This window comes from Scyliorhinus canicula, chromosome 21 (assembly GCF_902713615.1).
Source record: "Scyliorhinus canicula chromosome 21, sScyCan1.1, whole genome shotgun sequence".
NCBI lineage: Eukaryota > Metazoa > Chordata > Chondrichthyes > Carcharhiniformes > Scyliorhinidae > Scyliorhinus > Scyliorhinus canicula.
The window spans coordinates 56,563,235-56,577,806 of record NC_052166.1 but is presented as its reverse complement, the minus strand read 5'-3'; positions in this window follow the sequence as shown (position 1 = coordinate 56,577,806).

The window sequence follows — 14,572 nt, the reverse complement described above, 5'->3', positions numbered from 1 at the left end:
AGGATGTAAAAACATTCTTTACTCTCCAGACCAGTCAAGAATGAAAACAAGGCACATCCCACCATAACCATTTTTTAATCAAACATCCAGCTATGTTAATAATCGAAATTTTATATCTTGCTTAGTACACCAATTTTTCCACTCATAATTTAGGCTCACAATTATAGAATGGTCCATCACTATCCTCACAGTTCACAGTATATCTAAGGTTTGAGATATCAGGAAATTCTGAAATTTGCCCTGTATACCCAAGTATTTGATTTATTATTGAGAAAATGGTCCTGGTACTGAGCCCAGGAACTTCACTATATACCCACCTCGTGTCTGAGAAAACCAAGATTTACCATTACTCTCGGTTTCCTATCACTCATCCAAATCCCTATCCATGATGCCATTGATGTCCCGAGTATTTACTGTTTGCTAATTTTTACTTTTAATTTGGTTTACTTTCTTAGCATACTTTGAAGTATATAAAAACACAAAATAACAGAATCTGATGCATGTCAAATCAGATCAGCTGCTCCTGTATAGATTTGGGATCTCGGAAGAGATCGTTAAATAAATGTACATAGGAAACTGTATACAATTTCTGTTTTTGCAATTACCCAATCAAAGATAACATGCCTGCTCAAGCAAACAATTCATCTTCCGGCAATGAACACGTTCAAATTCCATTTGGAGTTCCTTCACATTTATCTGCAGTCATAAAGGTGAAAGCAGAGATTAGGAACCAGTCATTTAACAAAGTGTGTTAAAGCAGAAACTTGTTTATGCCAATGTGTGTCTAAATCATCTTTACCCAAACTGAATGTAAACCAATTGTAGACAAGTGCCTAGAGTGATCAACTTTTAACTCTTTTCCACCAAATTCAATAAAACCAGACGAGAAGTTGTTCCTCAGATACTTTGTGAAACTTGGTCAAATACTGACGTTGGCGGAGTTAGTTTCTCCAAATTCCAAGTTCGGAAGGGGAAACTGGCCAATAAGCTTACAACTACTATTCAACGTGCAGATGTTGGGAAATGACACAACTGTGATGCTGTTGTGCTTAAACTGCGTGCTAATATTCACTCACTACCAAAACTCTCTCACAACTAATGTTGAGGTATTTTAATGGTGCAGAGTGCTGATGGAACCATGCACAACAATAATTCTCTCTTGCTTTATTGAAAATGTTCAGTATTTGCATCAAGTGGAATTTTGAAAAAGAATCAACAAGCTGACTTTGGGGCAGTGGTCGGAGAAACATTCTGAAGTTGCATCATACAGTTGATGGAGACCATCCTGCTATTTTATGTGGTAATAATTCCGCGAAATGTTGCAGGAAGCAGTTACCAATATTGTATTACCCCCTGTAATTTTTTTACTGGGAGATAAAACATCCTGAAATACTGTTTGTCACAGAGAGTTACCGGAGGAAAACCCCTTTAAAAACTAGCTATCTTACCCGATTCCTCCCCAACATCTACTGTGCCCATTTCTCCACTCTTCCCTTTTTATTTTAGGAACTGCCATGGGACTATTTTGTACTTTGATGGTTCTATGCTGTTGTTAAATAATGCACAATAATGCTACATTAAAACCATCCAGAAAAAAAAGTGAAACATGTGGTGTTGTCCCTGACAGTTTCAGCTGGCTATGAGCTAAAAGCACATCATGCTAAGAAATGCTCTTAGGGTTTCTGGGCATAAAAGACCAAAGGAAAAATCTACAGAATTCGAAAGAATATGCTATTATAAAAGCACCATGACCACGTTGTTTTAAAAGGTATTGCAGTATATTTAACGATGTTGAAACATTACATTGATTTTTCACACTGGACAAGGTTTAATATTGCTTTTCTATACATTGTTATCCAGCACTCTGTGCTGTTGAACAGAATACAGGTCTCTCTATAAAGCTTGTAATCAAATTCTGGAATGTGCTGTGAAGAATGGGATTGTCAGGATTATACTATATTCCAATGCGTGATATTAATGGTGAGTACACAACCCACAGACCAGAAAAAAAACACTCACTGTATTTAAATAACTCAAGACCCATGGTATTGGGTATGCAATTTCAATGAAAACTGAAATCTTTATTCAATAATTTTTCATACCTTCTTGGTTCTTAAAACAATTCCAAGGAAATAACACAAAATTATTTTAACATTAAATAGAACGCAAATACTTAGAAAAAATAAAAAACAAGTTTTTAAATTAATATTTGAATGGAGGATGCTACCGTTGATGTCATTTTACCATCGTAAAAAATGTAGGTAGGCTCCATCAACTGACTTAATGCTGGCAGCACGGTGGCGCAGTGGTTAGCATTGCTGCCTCACGGCACTGAGGTCCCAGGTTCAATCCCGGCTCTGGGTCACTGTCCGTCTGGAGTTTGCACATTCTCCCCATGTTTGCGTGGGTTTCGCCCCCATAACCCAAAGATGTGCAGGTGAGGTGGATTAGCCACGCTAAATTGCCCCTTAATTGGGAAAACATGAATTGGGTACTCTAAATTTATTTATTTTTAAAAAAAACTGACTTAATGCACGGGATTTTATATTAAGGATTTTCAAAAAGAAAGCGCTGCTTAAAACAATCATAAATGTGTTTTATGATAAAGAAATGCAATTCTCAGTCACTTAGATTTTGGTGTTACTCATTTTGTCCAACCACGCCCCAGCAGCATGCTTGTTGGTCTCATCTGAAAGGTGTATGTTGCTGACAACGGGAACATAGAAACCGAAGATCATCTTCACTTTATTCTTCAATCCAACAGATATAGCAGAAAGAAATTAAAAACTTCTGGCCCAGCATAGTGACGTTATAATTATTTTTCTTTCTCTGAATCTGCCTAACGTCTGTAATAGGGAAGTTGCTGGAGTCAGTTATCAAGGATTTCATAGCGCAGCATTTTGAGAGCAGTGATGTAATCAGACAAAGTCATCATGGATTTACGAAAGGAAAATCGTGCTGGACAAATCTACCAGAATTCTTTGAAAATGTAACTGGTTGAGTTGACCAGTGGATGTGGTTTATTTAGACTTTCAGAAGGCTTCTGACAAGGTCTCACATAGCAGATTAATATGTAAAGTTAAAGCGTATGGGATCACGGGTAGTGTCTTGCGATAGAAAGCTGGTTAGCAGACGGGAAGCAAAAAGTTGGAAAAAATGGGTCTTTTTCTGATCAGCAAGCAGTGACTAGTGGGGCACCGCAGGGATGTGTGCTAGGACCCCAACATTATATTCATGATTTAGATGTATGTATTATCTCCAAATTTGCAGATGATACAAAATTGGATGGGAGGGTGAGCTCTGGGGATAATGCAGAGATGCTTCAGCATGATTTGGACAGGCTGAGCGAGTGGGCATATGTATGGCAGATGCTGTATAATGTGGATACATGTGAGGTTATCTGCTTCGGTAGCAAAAATAGGAAGGCAGGTTATTATTTGAATGGGTGTAAATTGAGAGAAGTTGATACTCACGAGACCTTGGTGCCCTCGTGCATCAGTTGCTGAAAGGAAGCACGCAGGTATTGTAGGCAGTGAAGAAGGCAAATGGTATGTTGGCCTTCATTGCAAGAGAAGTTGAATATAGGAATAGAGATGTTTTACCACAATTATATAGCGCATTGGAGAGGCTACACCTGGATTATTGTGTGCTGTTTTGGTGGACGCATGTCTTGCTATAGAGGGAGTGCAGCAAAGTATGTAATGGAACCTACGAGGGAACAAGCGGTCCTAGATCTTGTCCTGTGTAATGAGACAGGATTGATTCATGATCTCATAGTTAGGGATCCTCTTGGAAGGAGCGATCACAATATGGTGGAATTTAAAATACAGATGGAGGGTGAGAAAGTAAAATCAAATACTAGTGTTTTGTGTTTAAACAAAGGAGATTACAAGGGGATGAAAGAAGAACTAGCTAAGGTAGACTGGGAGCTAAGACTTTATGGTGGAACAGTTGAGGAGCAGTGGAGAACCTTCCAAGCGATTTTTCACAGTGCTCAGCAAAGGTTTATACCAACAAAAAGGAAGGACGGTACAAAGAGGGAAAATCGACCGTGGATATCTAAGGAAATAAGGGAGAGTATCAAATTGAAGGAAAAAGCATATAAAGTGGCAAAGATTGCTGGGAGATTAGAGGACTGGGAAATCTTTAGGGTGCAACAGAAAGCTACTAAAAAAGCTATAAAGAAGAGTAAGATAGAGTATGAGAGTAAACTTGCTCAGAATATAAAAACAGACAGTAAAAGTTTTTACAAATATATAAAACAAAAAAGAGTGGCTAAGGTAAATATTGGTCCTTTAGAGGATGAGAAGGGAGTTTTAATAATGGGAAATGAGGAAATGGCTGAGGAACTGAACAGGTTTTTTGGGTCGGTCTTCACAGTGGAAGACACAAATAACATGCCAGCGACTGATAGAAATGAGGCTATGACAGGTGAGGACCTTGAGAGGATTGTTATCACTAAGGAGGTAGTGATGGGCAAGCTAATGGGGCTAAAGGTAGACAAGTCTCCTGGCCCTGATGGAATGCATCCCAGAGTGCTAAAAGAGATGGCTAGGGAAATTGCAGATGCACTAGTGATAATTTACCGAAATTCACTAGACTCTGGGGTGGTCCCGGTGGATTGGAAATTAGCAAATGTGACACCACTGTTTAAAAAAGGAGGTAGGCAGAAAGCAGGAAATTATAGGCCAGTGAGCTTAACTTCGGTAGTAGGGAAGATGCTGGAATCTATCATCAAGGAAGAAATAGCGAGGCATCTGGATAGAAATTGTCCCATTGGGCAGACGCAGCATGGGTTCATAAAGGGCAGGTCATGCCTAACTAATTTAGTGGAATTTTTTGAGGACATTACCAGTGCAGTAGATAACGGGGAGCCGGTGGATGTGGTATATCTGGATTTCCAGAAAGCCTTTGACAAGGTGCCACACAAAAGGTTGCTGCATAAGATAAAGATGCATGGCATTAAGGGTAAAGTAGTAGCATGGATAGAGGATTGGTTAATTAATAGACAGCAAAGTGGGGATTAATGGGTGTTTCTCTGGTTGGCAATCAGTAGCTAGTGGTGTCCCTCAGGGATCCGTGTTGGGCCCACAATTGTTCACAATTTACATAGATGATTTGGAGTTGGGGACCAAGGGCAATGTGTCCAAGTTTGCAGATGACATTAAGATGAGTGGTAAAACGAAAAGTGCAGAGGATACTGGAAGTCTGCAGAGGGATTTGGATAGGTTAAGTGAATGGGCTAGGGTCTGGCAGATGGAATACAATGTTGACAAATGTGAGGTTATCCATTTTGGTAGGAATAACAGCAAACGGGATTATTATTTAAACGATAAAATATTAAAGCATGCCGCTGTACAGAGAGACTTGGGTGTGCTAGTGCATGAGTCACAGAAGGTTGGTATACAGGTGCAACAGGTGATTAAGAAGGCAAATGGAATTTTGTCCTTCATTGCTAGAGGGATGGAGTTTAAGACTAGGGAGGTTATGTTGCAATTGTATAAGGTGTTAGTGAGGCCACACCTGGAGTATTGTGTTCAGTTTTGGTCTCCTTACTTGAGAAAGGACGTACTGGCATTGGAGGGTGTGCAGAGGAGATTCACAAGGTTAATCCCAGAGCTGAAGGGGTTGGATTATGAGGAGAGGTTGAGTAGACTGGGACTGTACTCATTGGAATTTAGAAGGATGAGGGGGGATCTTATAGAAACATTTAAAATTATGAAGGGAATAGATAGGATAGATGCGGGCAGGTTGTTTCCACTGGTGGGTGAAAGCAGAATTAGGGGACATAGCCTCAAATAAGGGGAAGTAGATTTAGGACTGAGTTTAGGAGGAACTTCTTCACCCAAAGGGTTGTGAATCTATGGACTTCCTTGCCCAGTGAAGCAGTTGAGGCTCCTTCATTACATGTTTTTAAGGTAAAGATAGATAGTTTTTTGAAGAATAAAGGAATTAAGGGTTATGGTGTTCGGGCCGGAAAGTGGAGCTGAGTCCACAAAAGATCAGCCATGATCTCATTGAATGGCGGAGCAGGCTCGAGGGGCCAGATGGCCTACTCCTGCTCCTAGTTCTTATGTAATTTCCAGGCGGATTCCTGGGATGGTGGGACTGCCATATGAGGAGAGACTAAATTGGTTAAGATTATATATCTTTTTAAAAACTAAATTTAGAGTACCAAATTCTTTTTTTCCAATTAAGGGGTAATTTAGCATGGCCAATTGACCGACCCTACACATCTTTTTGGGTTATGGGGGTGAGATCCATGCAGACATGGGGAGAATGTGCAAATTCCACATGCACAGTGACCCAAGGCCAGGGTCGAACCGAGTCCTCGGCGCTGTGAGACAGCAGTGCTAACCAATGCGCTACCGTGCTACCCCCAGTTGGTATTATATTTATTGGTGTTTATAAGAGAGCGGATCTCATAGAAATTTAGAAAATTCTAACAGGATTAGACAGGGTAGATTGTGAATGTTCCGATGGTGTTGGGAGTTCAGAACTAGGGGTTAAGTTTGAGGATAAGAGGTAAACCTTTTAGGACTAAGGTGAGGAGAACTTTCTTCACCCAAAGAGTGGTGAAGCTGTGGAATTCACTACCATAGAAAGTAGTTGAGGTCAAAACGTTGTGTAATTTCAAGAAGGAATTAGATAAAGTTCTTGGGGCTAAATGGATCAAGGGATATGGGGTGAAGGCGGGATCAGGGTATTGAACAATGATCAGCCATAATCATTACGAATGGTGGAGCAGGCTCGAAGGGTCGAATGGCCTCCTCCTGCTTCTATTTTCTATGATAGCCTTACTTTGAACCTGTCAATGTTTCATGAGAAGTTGTTAAAACAAATCTTACTTTGCAATTCAGTGGATAACTTGGAGCTGTAGCTCTACCACATTCAAGTACAACTTATTTCGCTCACCTTAAATTTGCTATGATGTTCAGAAGCATTTTGCCCCGATTCCCACTGACTTCAGTTTTATGAAGGCCCCTTGGTGTCAACACTATGCAAAATGCTGCCTTGATGTTAAGTGTAATCCCTCTTACCTAACTTTTGTAATGTGGAGATGCCGGCGTTGGACTGGGGTGAGCCCAGTAAGAAGTCTTACAACACCAGGTTAAAGTCCAACATGTTTGTTTCAAACACTAGCTTTCGGAGCACTGCTCCTTCCTCAGGTGAATGAAGAGGTTTGTTTGTTTGTTTGAAACAAAGCTGGTGTTGCAAGACTTCTTACTGTGCTCACTTCTGAAAATGAATGAAAAAAATGAAAATCGCTTATTGTCACGAGTAGGCTTCAATGAAATTACTGTGAAAAGCCCCTAGTCGCCACATTCCGGCGCCTGTCCGGGGAGGCTGGTACAGGAATCGAACCGTGCTGCTGGCCTGCTTTAAAAGCCAGCGATTTAGCCCAGTGAGCTAACCAGCCCCTAAACTAAACCAGCCCCTTCTGGAGTTCAATTTTGTGTCCCTGTTTGGTCCAAAGTTTTAGAGAGGTCTGGATTGGAGTGGCTCTGGTAGAAGCCAAATGGAACAGTGGTGAGCAGTTTATTGGTGAGGAGGTGCCACTTGATAGCAGTGTTGGCACCCCTTCGAATACTTTGCTGATGATTGGAAGCAAGCCAGCATGCAGTAATTGGCCGAGTTAGATTTGACTTGCTTTTTGTGAAAGGACATAGCTGGGCAAATTTCCACTCGGTTTGTTTGTAGTTACACTTCAGCAGCTTAGTTAGCAGCAGCCTCCCTAATTTGTATGCTTGTTGGACTGGATTACTGTTTTAAATTACACCTGCTCTTTCCAAGATAATTTCTAAAGCTCTGCACAACTTTCAGCTGTTGAATGAAATCTACAAGGTTTTCATTAGAACTTCTATGAGATGTTCGCACATATGGATACAAGCACATAATCTTGTGGTCCATAAAGCTGAAGTTGTTGGATTTCAAAAGTACCACACAATTATATAGTGAATTTTAATTGCCACAAACGTCCTTTTGTAAAGATAAAGAAATTCAAAAATAAAATTATTTATAACAATGCATAACATAGAAGCTCAGTCACATAGATAAGTTCAGACAAGTGTTTTGAGAAAGTTGAATGAAGTAAATGAAGATGAAAACAGATTAAAAGAAATAAAATACCAAGACAGGAACAATAGCATTTTGTTTCCATTGATTCATGTGTTGTAAAAGCAATCCTGTTGTAATATTGTAAATACTTTGACCCAAATATTAACAAAATGCAAGCACACCTGCCAATTGCACCCAATCTAGTTTTGTTGTTTTTTTCTTATTCATTCATAGGAAAGCCACCACTTAGTGCCCACCCTTAATTGACCTTTTTTTATTCTCTCACAGGATGTGGGTGTCGCTGGCTAGGCCAGCATTCATTGCTCATCTTCAATTGCCCTGGAGAAGGTGCTTGCGTTCAGTCTTCTGAAACGGCTGCAGTCCACGTGGTACAATGGCACTCCCAATGCTATTAAAGAAGGGAGTTCCAGGATTTTTACCCAGCGACAGTGAAAGAACAGTAACACATCGAAATCACTCCCGGGGGGGGGGGGGGGGGGGGGGGGCTGCCATGTATCTGTCACCCTAGCTGGTAGAGGTTATGGATTTGGAAGGTGCTGTCAAAGGAGCCTTGGTGAGTTGCTGCAGTGCAGATTGTAGATGGGACACATGGCTGCCATTGTGCTGGTCGTGGAGTGGATGCTGAAGGTGCCAATCAAGCAGGCTCATTTGTCTTTGAAGGTGTCACACTTCTTGAGTATTGTTGGAGCTATATTCACTCAGGCAAGTAGAGAATATTCCATTGTACTCCTGACTTGTGCCTTGTAAATAATGAAAATACTTTGGGGAGCAAAGAGGTCAGTTTCTGCAGAGCTCCCAGCCTATGACCTGTTGTTGTAGCCATTGTATTTATATAGCTGGTCCAGTTTGCGTTGTTCTCTGTTTTACTTTACCTGGTTTGGATGGGTAGCGTTGAACAAAGAACAACAACAAGCTTTATTAACTAACAAAACTAATTTATTAACACTACTAAATAAGATTTGTACGTTTTCCTAAAGTATAAGGTTACTAAATCAAACTATGATATCTCCAACTGCAGAACTCTACACTACGTTACTAATCTATCTCATGCCTAAACACCTTCTCCCAGAATCCCAGGAGTCACATGATATTTATATGACTGCTCATTATCTCCATATGGTGGTGAGAAGTATTAACATCTAACTGTTAACTCTTTGCATTCCTTTCAATATATAGATATATATATTTATATTGTTACACAGTTCAGTTTCTGATCAATGGCAACCCCCAGGATATTGATATTGGGAGATTCAACAATAGTAATGCCATTGAATGTCAAGGGGAGGTAGTTAGATTCTGTCTTGTTAGAGATGGTCATTGCTGGCACTTGTGTGGTATGAATGTTACTTGCTGCTCATCAGCTCAAGCCTGAATGTTGTCCAAATCTTGCTGCATATGGGCATAGATTGCTTCAGTATCGGAGGGGTCATGAATGATGCTGAACACTGTGCAGTGAACTTATGAATGAGGAAAGGTCATTAATAAACCAGCTGAAGATGTTATGGGCCTAATTCTTGAATTAGGAACCAAATTTTTGAAATACTGCAGCCCATTTTAGATGTTGCAGACTTGTTGTTTTGTAGTACAGGTTGAAATATTTGCATTCATGTACCATGATGATTTGTTGAAGGATTTGGATCAGACATACCCATTGAAGGGCACCGATTGGTAGTACTTTTTCATTTCCTCCTACAGGACACAAAAAAAAATTAATTTAGAGTACCCAATTCTTTTTTTCCCCCCAATTAAGGGGCACCTTAGCATGGCCAATCCACCTACCATGCACATCTTTGGGTTGTGGGAGTCAGACCCACAGTCATGGGGAGAATGTGCAAACTCCACACGGACAGTGACCCGGGCCGGGTTCAAACCTGGGCCTTTGGTGCTGAGAGGTAGCATTGCTAACCACTGTGCCACCATACCACTCTCCGACAGGACACTTAAAAACTTCCTTCAGCTATTGTCAACTTTCTCACAAACACTGTTAAAAACTTCAATCATCCAGGAGGGCATTAATTTTATTTTCCCATTTGCAAATAAACTCCATCCAGTGACGTACAAAATTCCAAACCACAGTGGCCAGACAGGGTAACATGACGTGCATGTGTATACATGCAACTTTCTGGTCATGTGGAAAGCACATACCCTCTTGTTGAGATGAAAGAATTAATTGATTTCAACACCATTCTCCCTCACCACTCCTCCCAAAAGAAAAGGTATTTCACAAGTACCTGACAGTTACTCCTTCCCTTTCACAATATGAAACAATTATAAACCAACAAGCTTAGAAAAGATAAGAAAACATTGGACTCTGCTACTTTGAAAAGGAGTTGAAATATAGAGATACGCAAGTTATTGTGGAATCCAGAAGTTTAATTCTGATTGCTATCTCAAAGTCGCAAAAAGTTGGTTTACGAGGAGAGGTTGAGTAGACTGGGACTGTACTCGTTGGAATTTAGAAGGATGAGCGGGGATCTTACAGAAACATATAAAATTATGAAGGGAATAGATAGGATAGATGTGGGCACGTTGTTTCCACTGGTAGGTGAAAGCAGAACTAGGGGGCATAGCCTTAAAATAAGGGCAAGTAGATTTAGGACTGAGTTTAGGAGGAACTTCTTCACCCAAAAGGTTGTGAATCTATGGAATTCCTTGCCCAGTGAAGCAGTAGAGGCTCCTTCATTAAATGTTTTTAAGATAAAGATAGATAGTTTTTTGAAGAATAAAGGGATTAAGGGTTGTGGTGTTCAGGCCGGAAAGTGGAGCTGAGTCCACAAAAGATCAGCCATGATCTAATTGAATGGCGGAGCAAGCTCGGGGGGCCAGATCGCCTACTCCTGCTCCTACTTCTTATGTTCATGACAAGGGCATACATGATAAAAAGTTCAGCAATGAAGTCAGAAAGCACTTCTTTCACATAAAGGTTATAACGTTTATGTTATCCGCATTCTACTAGCCTGAATTTTCTATTACCCAGAAGTCTGAGTCGCGTCTGTTTTTTGATTGGAGATGTCAAACTCATCAGTAATGGTTATTGACGGCCTGCCCTCACTCTGGTCTCAGTCTCCAGCCGCTCTGCAGCACCATCTTCCCTCGGCGCTGCTCGCTCAATTAATGTGTTCCGATAACTCTCGAGATCTCAACACTCATGTGATCGTCCTGGATTCTCACTGGCTTGAAATGCAGTAGTCACCTTACACTCCATTAACGGGCATGTTTGATGAACTGTTACTTCCCATTCATGGAGTGCACCAGATACCAGCGATTTTCCTGTACCCTGCACCGATTCTGAGCAGGATATAGTTGATCAAAAACTTTAGCTTTGTTCAAGAGGAAGCTAGCTATTATAGGGGAAATAATGGTTTCTGTGGAAGAATGAGTTGGATAATCTGAATGGCCTCTTGTATTTTGTGATGGAAGAGAGACATTTTGATCAGGTGGGTACACACTTGCAGTCAGCACTATTGTTCAAAATTCCATCTATTCAATAGAATGGTTGACGTCTGAAAATATAGGCAGCCTTCTATCATGTGACAATACACGTGTTTTTAAATTACTAACAGGAATTAAAATCATTCAACGATAAGTCTGACTTGGAAATTCTTAAAAAAAACAAGTGTCACGTATAAATGGCAGACAACTGCCTTCAACTAGGACAAGGCAACATTTATATTCCCATAATTAGAGGGTCTATGTCACAATTGGTCAATATGAGCAGTAAAGTGGGCAGCACAGTGGCACAGTGCTTAGCACTGCTGCCTCACGGTGCCGAGGTCCCAGGTTCGATCCCAGCTCTGGGTCCGTGTGGAGTTTGCACATTCTCCGTGTTTGCGTGGGCTTCGCCCTGTAGCTATCTCAGATGGGCACCTGCAAAGGACCATGGGAATTATGGCCAACCCAGGACTCGGACAGACTCAGAGCTTGTGTGTGTATTTGCAACCCAGATAGCTAGATGCGATCGTTTGCATTCTAATGGCCCATTTCCCCAGAACAATAGGACTGCACTCAAGAAACCGAAACAGCCACAGACTGATCGGCGCCACTCCCTTTACTCAGGGAGCCCAAACAGCCAAAGTCAATGAACGCTAAGGACATGCCCAGCCATCAAGGCACCCGCCCCGTTATTGGCCAAAATCAAAGGCAGTGATCAAAGCCTGTCGAATTATTGGGTCCAAGTTAAGGACCACCCCAAAGAGTGCAAAATCCCAGAGGGATAAGAAGAGAAACAGCCATGTGCTCGGTCTCTCTTGGATCCGGCCTATGCCAACCCAAGTGCAGCATAACGACCAGACAGACAAGTTCAAGACCAATGATCACTACAAGACGGATGAGCCCAGCAGAAACAGAGCCACTTCTTACACCCAGCCACGCAAGATCCGGACAAAGGTCTTGTCCATCTGCATAGAGCCGGTTGCCCTGAAGTTAAGTACAGGCTATTGTAGTTGTTAGGTGTAGTTTAACTTGTAGTGTTTTGTGTTGCATGTCGAAGTAATCCTTGTGTGTAAATAAACCACCTTCGAACTTGAACTGACGTTAGTGTGGTTGTGTGGTCCTTTGATCGATATCCGGTAAAGCCTTGTGGTGGCATCATTTGATACCTGGCGACTCTAAAGGGCATCATTATTAATTGGCGACATTACTCCGGTGCCGAAAGGGCAACAGCCCCCACAACCCAAAGATGTGTAGGATAGGTGGATTGGCCACGCTAATTTGCCCCTTAATTGGGAAAAAACTGGGGCGGAATTCTCCGCTCCCGGGAAAAATCGGGAAGGCCATCGTGAACTCGGCCGAGTTTCACGACGGCCTCGGAGGCCGCTCCTCTCACCTTATTCACCCCCACCCAGGGGGCTAGGAGCGGCGCTCCAACCCACACATGCGCGGCTGACGTCACGACGGCTCAAACCCGCGCATGCGCGGTGGCCGTCTTCCTTCCACTGCCCCGCAAGACGTGGCGGCTTGATCTTTCGGGGCGGCGGAGGGGAAAGAGTGCGTCTCTTGGAGACACCAGCCCGACGATCGGTGGGCTCCGATCGCGGGCCAGTCCCCTCCCGAGCACGGCCGTGGTGCTCACTCCCCTCTCCGCCCCCCCACAAGCTTCAAACGGGCCTTTGGCGCCCATGTTCACGACGGCAGCGACCAGGTGTGGTTGCCGCTGTCGTGAACCGGTCGCGAACGGCAGGCCGCTCGGCCCATCCAGGCCGGAGAATCGCCGGTCGCCGTGAAAAACGGCGAGCGGCGATTCTTTTGAGCGGGGGGGTGGGAGAATCGCGGGGGGCGTGAAATGAGTCGCCCGGCCCTCCCGCGATTCTTCCACCCGGCGTGGTGGGGAGGGGAGAATCGCGCCCTGGGTACTCTAAATTTATTTTTAAAAAATATGAGCAGTAAAGGCCAGGATAGGGAGTCAGAAGTAGAGAGATGGAGCACATTCCTTACTGCTGTGCAGGAATTACCCACCAGCTGGGCTGCAAACATGCAAAACTCACAAGTGATGAAAGAGCTGAATCAAGAGCTTGACCATTAAAGCAGATAACTATCGGTTGATTTCATTTTACTATTAAAAGAGTGTCATCTATAGGCATGATAAAGCTTCCAAAATAATGTGTGGGAGTGTTAAAATCAAGCTTGCATTCTGGCTAAAGTGAACTAAAACTTGATTATAACAGGACAGGGAATATAACAAGTCTGCCTGGTAGAAGGACAGCAAACCATTAAAATAACATTTCACGTCAAGACATGCTGACACGTGAAGCACTCCCATGTCATCCCACTTCATTTTCAAGTGATAGAATTCAGGAACACTTGAGTGGTCACAATGGTCCATTAGAAGAAGCAACAATTTGTGGATTTAAAATGAAAATGGAACAGCTGGCTAAATTTAACTCTCATTTCATGATTTAAGGAACTGGATGAACACGAGGATCGGCGTGCAAAAATATTTTTCAACCCTTTCCTGGATGATGCCTCTATCTTAAATCTTAAGAGTCTCGTGAGAGGAGCTGGATCAGATCGGGGTATTATTTTCCATTACCGTCCCAGAATTTAGCTAGGTCTCTGCTATCTTCAGAAATTAGGCGAAGACTAGCAACACATCATGTGAAGGAATCTAGACCATGCCAGTACTCTTATGAAAAAGCACAGTAATGCACCAATGGTTAGAGGATCCATTTTTCTCCCCTATAAGCTTTGTGCTGATCGAAGAGCAGAACAATAATTCTGAACAAGTTCCCAAGATGCCAAAAATACGGCTCTATTCATGACAATCCAGCTAGGATGGTGGGGAGATTAAAGTGTGAAAATCAGTCAAGGATGAGACCTGAATTTGAGTTTTGTGGTTCAGAATGCAATATTTTGGATGTTGGATTGGCTTATTGTCAAGTGTACCGAGGTACAGTGAAAAGTATTGTTCTGCGTGCAGCTCGGACAGATCATTCCTTAGATGAAAACAAAACACACAACAGGGCAAACAAAAAATACACAATGTAAATGTATAGGC